This window comes from Panthera pardus, unplaced genomic scaffold, assembly GCF_024362965.1.
Source record: "Panthera pardus isolate Hobbes unplaced genomic scaffold, ASM2436296v1 HiC_scaffold_16, whole genome shotgun sequence".
Classification (NCBI taxonomy): domain Eukaryota; kingdom Metazoa; phylum Chordata; class Mammalia; order Carnivora; family Felidae; genus Panthera; species Panthera pardus.
This window is the reverse complement of record NW_026526721.1, coordinates 65,689,558-65,697,984: the sequence shown is the minus strand read 5'-3', so window position 1 is coordinate 65,697,984 and position 8,427 is coordinate 65,689,558. Positions and strand designations below refer to the sequence as shown.

General features: G+C 45.2%; 1 protein-coding gene across 4 annotated transcripts in view; it reads left to right on the top strand.

Annotated features, from left to right (window-relative positions):
- Positions 1–3,688: 3,688 nt before the first annotated feature.
- GPR156 (G protein-coupled receptor 156) overlaps positions 3,689–8,427 on the top strand; it is a 123,782-nt gene continuing 119,043 nt past the window's right edge. For 2 of the 4 annotated variants that reach the window (XM_019448480.2, XM_053903416.1), the window contains exon 1: positions 3,691–3,910. The gene's annotated coding sequence lies outside the window, so the exon portion shown is untranslated. Of the gene's footprint in view, positions 3,911–8,427 lie in introns of all 4 variants that reach the window. The other 2 variants (XM_019448481.2, XM_019448482.2) reach the window with 2 other exon arrangements.

The following is an 8,427-nucleotide window of genomic DNA, read 5'->3' as shown; positions in this document are numbered from 1 at the left end:
ATATCTTAAACACTATGCAGCCTTTAAAATAAAAGAGTGAATTCAAGTAATACTAGTTGAATTGGAGGGATTTTAAGACTCCTTATTTACTGAGAAAAGCAAGAAGCACGGAAGTCTATGACACCTTATTCTGTAAAATAAATAAAAAGAACAACAAAAAACAACTCTCTATATAGGAAGGAAGTTATGTTGGCATGCTTAACTTTTTCAGTAATTTGAGAGTGAGGGAGAGTAGTAAGGGGGAGAGTCAGGTAAGAAAAGATTAGAAAAGAGTGTATATGAAAGAAAATATAGCACACACAAAATAATTCCATGTGGGCCTATATAGATGAACATGTGCATAAAGAGATGCATGAATATACGATCACTGAAATATTAACAGTGGTTCTTTCAGGGCGTGGGGTTTTATTTCCTTTCTTATACTTTTATGTACTTGAATTTTTATAATAAGCACACAGCTTATATACAACCAAAGAATAGTTATTTATTTTAAAATGTGTGTGTGGCCAATTGCCATGGGGGATGAAGATGAGTCAGAAATACACCCTGCCTTGCAGGCCCTGGCAGTGAGGAGACAGGAGGACACAACCAGCTATAACATACAGCTGAACTTAGTGTTGTAACAGAAACACAGGGTGCTGGGAAAGAGACATTCATTGATCTCACAGATCTGACTGGGAAGATCTGGAAGAACTTCATTAAAGTAGAAGGCATTTGAGTTGGATCTTGAAGGTCTGGGAGCAATTCAACAGGCAAAGATGGGGATAAAGGGAAATCCAGGATAAGGGGAGAGTGAGCAAAATAAACAGTGGCATTAAAAATCCAGGGGGAATTCACAGAGGAGCAATTGACAATGAGAAAGAATGAAATCCTGGGGCACCTGGGTGGCTCAGTCGGTTAAGCGTCCGACTTTGGCTCAGGTCATGATCTCACGGTTTGTGAGTTAGAGCCCCACGTAGGGCTCTGTGCTGACAGCTGAGAGCCTGGAGCCTGCTTCAGATTCTGTGTCTCTCCATCCCTCGGCCCCCTCTTCTGCTCATGGTTTGTGTCTCTCTGTCTCTCAATAATAAATAATTGTTAAAAAAAAAAAAGAATGAAATCCTGCCATTTGCAACACTGTAAATCGAATTGGAGGGTATTATGCTAAATGAAACAAGCCAGTCAGAGAAAGACAGATATCATATGTTTTCACTCATATGTGGAACTTGAGAAACTTAACAGAAGACCATGGGGGAAGGGAAGGGGAAAAATAGTTTCAAACAGAGAGGGAGGCAAACCATAAAAGACTCTTAAATACAGAGCACAAACTGAGGGTTGATGGGGGGCGGAGAGGGGGAAATGGGTGATGGGCATTGAGGAGGGCACTTCTTGGGATGAGTGGGTATTGTATGTAAGTGATGGATCACAGGAATCTACCCCCAAAACCAAAACCAAGAGCGCACTGTATACACTGCATGTTAGTTAACTTGACAAATACACACACACACACACACACACACACACACACACACACACACACATACAAAGAGGAGCAATTGACTCAGCTTCATATAACTGGAACACAGGTGTTAAGTAAACAGAAGGTAGGAAGCTTGTTCACAGTTGTGAAAGTAGTTTAGTTTACACTATATTCCAATTGCAGAGGGGAGTTACTGCAAGTTTGGCAACAGTGGGATGGGGTGGGCAGTAGGTAGGAGGAATGTTTTGTTTGTTTTATTAGGAGAGTGACATTCTTAGGTCTGTGTCGGGGGTGAGGAGAGACAGGAGGCAAGAAAACCAGTTAGGAAACTATTAAAGTGATTCAGCCCAAGGTAATAAAAGTCTAACAAGAGCAGCAACATGGGTATGTGGAGGAGGGGAAAGACTCCAGAATCATTTCTGAGGTAAGTAGTGCAGTCCTTGGTGAAAGATGGAAAACTTTCTGTGTCTGGCAAGTGAGGAGTTGGGAATACTCCCATCCAAGAAAGAGAACACTGGAACTCCAGGTGGGAACCACATTCAAAGAAAGATTCCAGTATCTTGCAGAATGCAGAGGGGATGGTGAGAATAATGAGCTTACAAGCATAGAGAAGTTCTGAGGTAAAATAAAAGCTCCACAGAGACCAAAAAGACAAATCCTCAATGTAGAACCACGGAGCCAAAGATGTGGTTCTGCTCTCTGCAGTCAGCTGTCCTAAGGAAAAGAGGAACCCCAAAACCTTCTTAACTACAGCAACACCAAGGAGGAGGATCAGATGGGTCCCCCTCAGTTTCTTCATGTTCCAAATGAAAGTATCTGGGGGCAAAGAATGAGAGCTCTGGAAAGAGTCCTGAATACAACTTCAGACCTAATTCTTGCTCTTGGGCAAGAGATAACTCTTGGCATTCCCCTTTTCCTCTTATTCCCCCCCTTAGTAAAACCCCTCCTGTGAAAAGAATTCTTCTGGTTAAGTAACACTGTGTATGAGACATCTAGGAATGTCACCGCGGACTTGTTGGGGTGGGAGTGGCCCCAGCTGGCTTTCCTCCCTGACTCCGTGGCCAGCCAAGGGTTTCCTCAAGGCAGTGGTAAAAATGTGGCATTTCCCAACCAGCATAAATACGTCTGAGACTTTAAAATAAAACGAAAATATGAAAAGTCTAAACAGTTTCCAGAGACCCTTTCCTGATCTCTCACCCTATGACTTCTTCAGGGTATTTTATTTTTTTATTATTTTTTTTTAACGTTTATTTATTTTTTGAGACAGAGAGAGACAGACATGAACGGGGGAGGGGCAGAGAGAGAGGGAGACACAGAATCCGAAGCAGGCTCCAGGCTCTGAGCCATCAGCCCAGAGCCCGACGCGGGGCTCGAACTCGCGGACCGGGAGATCGTGACCTGAGCCGAAGTCAGACGCTTAACCGACTGAGCCACCCAGGCACCCCTCTTCAGGGTATTTTAGACACAAAGGCTCACACACCTTTGAATAGAGGGACATCTCATTTGTGGCTTCCTTTTAACATTTCTGGAAAAGGTAATGTTCTCGTCTTTTTTTTTTAATGTTTATTTATTTATTTTGAGAGAGAGTCAGAGAGCACAAATGGGGGAAGGAAAGAGAGAGAGAAAGAGAGAGAGAGAGAGAGAGAGAGAGAGAGAGAGAGAGAGAGAGAGAGAGAATCCACAGCAGGCTCCAGGCTCTGAGCTGTCCGCACACAGCCTGACACAGGGCTCAAACCCACAAACCGTGAAATCACCATATGAGTCAAAGTCTGCTGCTTAACCGACTGAGCCACCCAGGTGCCCCAACTTCGTCTTTCTGACTATGATATGAGTACAAACTCAACGTAAAGACTTTGGAAAACCTAGAGAGCATAAAATAAGAACACTACTTGGTGACTCCATCCCAGAAATAAAAAAGGGAACTTTTGCATGGAATCCTTCCAGCCTTGTTCCTGTCGAGTTTGGGCCAGAGGGCCAGGCCGAGGCGGCTAGGGTAATGCTCCCGCCGACCGAGGGTCGGAGCTGGACGGCAGGAGGAGGGCGGCGGAGCGGGCGGCAGACCGCGAGGCCCGCCGGGAGCGCGGCGCGTCCGGTTCGCGAATCCGTGCGTCCTCGCCGTGCGGGCCTCCTGGGCCGAGCGCGGGGTCCGGCGCGCCACGCGGGGCGGCGCCAGGGGAGGGGCGGGAGGCGCGGCCCCGCCAGCGCCCGGGCCGGAGGCGGCCGGGGAGGGCTGCGCGCGCCCCGCGCAGACCGCAGAGGCGGGCGCCGCCGTCCAGCCGCCCCCACGCCCGGCCCTCGGCGCGGCGATGGGCGCGGCTGCCCGCCCTTGCCCTGCCCCCCGTCCCTCCCGGTCCTTTCCAGCCCCGCGAACCCGCGACAGACCCGCGGACCGCGGGCGTCCCGCTGCCAGACGCGGGTTTGGAGCTTTTCGGCGGTCGGAGACCTGGTGAGGTGAGCAGCGCGCTCTTGAGGATCCCAAATTCGGGATTTTGTAGGACCTTTCTGTGGACACTATATATCCACAAAACATCAAACACTTACCTTCGAAAAGTGGAAAGGGGGCAGGGCTTTCTTTCCTTTCCAGAATCTGGGCAGTTTCTTTGGAAACGGATAGGAAACTATCTTCGGAACTACAGGCGAGCCCTGCCAGGGTCGCTCATCAGGAATGCCAGTGGCAGTTTCCTGAGAGGAGAGGGGAGGGTACCGGTATTTGGTGGGCAGGGGCGCTGTGGCTGTTCTGTTTTGTTGAATGAGCGACAGACTGCTGAAATTGAGAGATCTGGGACCAGTGTTCCACAGCCTCCTCGCCGAACTTGTCCCCAAATCTGCCTTGCAGGGGCACGTTCACCCGGGATGCATGGTGGTTGGCGGGTAGGATGGACTCCCTCACCGGGAGTGTGAAGTCCCGAACAGAGAAAGTTTTATTGCCTGTCACACTGCCTTGTTCGGGGCAGAGGAGCGTCGCCCTGGAACTGCAGCATCCTTGTACCCTGGCGGGCACCTGTTTCCAAAGTAGCTCTATCAGAAGCTAGAGGCCACTTGTTAGAACTCGATGTTTGAATAGTGCATCTCTAAGTATACTCGTGCTACTGCAGAAGATGAACCTTGTTTTTCTTGAAATTTGAGTTTTGTTAACATTTCAGAACAGAAATCTGTGGGGAGAGAGGTGTGCACTTTCTCTTCCTTTTGTTGGTTTTCTAGGTACAAGCATGCGTGAAGAGTAGACAAATTATGTCCTAGCCTGTAATGAAATGTCTTTCTTGGTGTGGTCCTTTAAGCCAGGATATAGAGGATAGCATTAAATTATTGCATCTCTAGGTCCAAGTGAGAGATATTCAGGTGGGGGGGTTAATAGCTGGAAAAACTGTTGTATTAGGCAGCGAGGCCTGCAAAGGAAAATTAATTTTTCGCCATCAATGGCGATATTCAACACAGAAAGCCTCCCTGCAGGCTGAGTAGCAGCCAAGCTTGCAAAACAGTAGCTTCTTCCTTTGTTGCAGTTGGAGCAAATGCGTGTGGAGGTAAATGGCGGAGGAAGTGATTGTATATAGTGTAAGGCAGTTTGATTCTGGAGAATAAAATGCCTTGGCAGGCTTTCTTGAGTTACGGATCCGGAAATGTGGGGATAGAAGGCTCTCTGGTCTCTGTTTTGGCAGCTTCATTCCACTTCTGGGCCACCACTGTCTCTGGAGTGCTCCCTGTATTTCCCCTTCTCTTCTAACGCCAGCTTTTAGCTTCTCCCTCTTCCCCAATAAAGTCTAGAGTTGAGCCTTGTCAGAGGCAGAGTTATGGTAGCCTGGGGATAGAGAACATCGAGTCTTAGTGAAAGCAGAATTGTGGCCTAGGAGGATCTAAAGGGCCAATGGGATGAAGCCATCTAGGGTCTCAAGAGTGGGAGAATAATGATTGAGAGAAGGAGATTCTCTGGGGAGAACAATAGGTGCTTACAATTTGTTTCCTGCTGAGGATTTTAATATTTGCATTTTGTTGTTTGAACATAAGGGCATTTCCAGATGGGGTTGGGGGAGTCAGAGGACTTTTCTGCCCTCCCACGCCACTAATTAACATTGCACTCCCTTGTAGGTTTTCAGAGAATAATCGTGGGCAGGGGGAGAGATTAGAAAGAAGTACTGAGGCTCTGACTTACCTAAGAGACAGTGGAACAAGGACTAACTTGGGCAGAGAAGTTGGACTTAAAAATTGGAAGGAAGGTTCCACATTTAGTTAAAAAACAGAACCTTTATTTTGTGGAGAGGTGTTGAGAATGATAGCATTCATATTTAGTTGCTGGCGAATTTTGCCTGATAAAGGATGCAAATCCCTACCTCTCTCTCTCTCTCTCTCCTTCTTTTTCTTTCCAACAATTTATTATGAAAAATTTTCCTACATACAGAAAAGTTACCTACCTCACTTTTTATAAACACATGACTATCTTGGGTTATAAACTTGTTAATGAAAATCAGAGTTTGAAATCGAGAAATATGTGATCTGGCCCCAGACAGAGCTTGAATCAGAAGGTGTGTGTGAAGGATATTAATATTGTGAAGGGAAAAAAATGTGGGTCTTATTCTGAGTCTTCCCTAAGAGTCGGGCATATCTCTTCATTTCTTCCTTTTTCCCATTCTTAAAGCATCAGTTAGATTATATCACTCCCCTGGTTAACACTCTCTAATGGTACCCTTAATACTTTGTATAAAATCCACCTCTCTCGAAAGGTTTACCAAAGCCCTATGTGATCTGACCTGTTTGACCTCATACTCTATCACTCTCCCCTTTCTAGCTCTTCCTTCTGCCTGAACACTCTTCCTTCAGATACTTGCACTGCTTCTGTCCTCAATTCATTCAGGTCTCTTTTCAGATGTGACCTCTTTGATCAGGACTTCTCTAACCACGTGATCCAAAACAGCCCTTTGTCAGTCTCTGTCCTCTGACCCTGCTATTTTCTTCGTTGTTTTATCATTACCTGGCATTATATAGTACTTCTGTTTCTTTGTCAGTTGTCCAATATCTCCCACTCAAATGTCAGCTCCATAACGAGAAATTTTTTGTTGTGTTCATGGTTATGTTCCTGTTTGGCAAATTATAAGAAATTAATAAATAATTTTTGAATTAATTAGGTAATTAAATGACACAAGGCATTAACTCCCATAAAGATTGCAGAACCCTTGGTAAAATACTAGAAGTCCTTTTAGGTAATTTGGGTCAATCAATATTTTATTGGTAAGCGATGATCTTGGAGATCAGTGGCCTCTATTATCCTCACAGTGCTTCTAAACTGAAGCCTGTGCTGGAAGCTTGGCCAATTTTGACAAACCCACATTCTAAACAAGATACAAAAAACTTCAATCCCAGAAATTTCCCTCATGCCCTTTTTGGGTCATTCCTACCATCCAGAAGCAAACTTTGTTATGATTTGTATTATCATAGGTTAAATTTTTTTAACATTTACTTATTTTTGGGAGACAGAGACAGAGCATGAGTGGGAGAGGGACAGAGAGAGAGGGAGATACAGAATCCAAAGCAGGCTCCAGGCTCTGAGCTGTCAGCACAGACCCCAATGCGGGGCTCAAACTCACGAACCGTGAGATCATGACCTGAGCTGAAGTTGGACACTTAATCAAATGAGCCATCCAGGTGCCCATGTATTATCATAGATTAGTTTTGCATTCTTGACCATCCATATAAATGTATTCACACTGTATATACTTTTGCATTTGGCTTCTCTTTGCTCAATATGGTGTCTTAGATTCCTCCATGTTGTTAAGTATATCAGTTTTTAATTTCTTTTTGTTCTAAGATAATATTCCATTACATGAATATCTACCATGTGCTTATTTATCCATTCTCCTACTGATGGGCACTTGGGTTGTTTCCAGTTTGGAGCTATTCTAAATAAAGCTGCCATTCTTACAGGGTCTGCCTCATCTTGAATCCTATGTATTTTATTTGAAAATCTCTATGTCACCAGTGCTGAGAGAAATATGGCAAGGTTATTGGGGCTGTGACTGATGTAGCAGCCTGCCTGCAGCACAGTGAGTGTCTTCTCTAGACAGCTCCACTGGGCACTGACCTAGCTCCTATTCCAGAGGAAGAGCCCTTGGAAAATGAATGTCCAGGCAAACTGGAGAGACCTCAGGAGCATTTTCAGTGTTTTTAGATCCTTAAAAGGGACTCTGTAGAACACCTGCTGCCATTACTGCTCTATTCCCTTCCTCCTCTCAGCTACCCACCCCAGTACAAGTTGACTCTAATCAGCCACTGAACATTATGCTATCAAGGAGTTTAAATATTTATGAGCAAGAGTCTTGTTCGGAGCCTGATAAAATATTTATGTGTTTCCATGGGGCATTGGTTTCCATCTAGACTTCTCAAGGTGTTTTTCTGAGGCACTTGTCATAATCATGAGGTACTCAGAGATAGATGATATGGCCAGAGATTATCTTGTGTTCTTGAACCCCAGCCTGCAGTGTACCCTGCTTTGGTAGAGCTGGGGGAGGATGAGCAAACAGAAAAATGTGCATTAATAGTGCCTGGATCAGGAGAAAGATTGTGTGTGTTGATGAAAATGGATTGAAAACCGAATGGCTTATGAATATAGCACTGCTAAAGGTGGGATTGTGGGAAAGAACCTGTTAGAGTGAGGAGGGATTAATGAAGGTCAGATGCATTCATTTCAGAGAGAAGCACAAAGGAACCAGCCTGTAAAAGACAGAGTCCCTTTGACACTGATGTAGACAAGGCCTATATACAGAAACTATACTGAGTGCTATAATTATCACGCCTGTTATGAAACTATGGAGGAAAGGGTGTAGGCTAGTCAGGGTTTCCAGGTGGAAAGCAGAGAGCTAGCTATTCCATGGGGGATTCTTATTTTCCTCCAAGGAAGAAGTGTCTTTTGAGTAGAGTTCTAGAGGAGGTATGGGACTTTGGCAACTGTGATGTGGAAGAACATTCCCTGAAAGAGTAAC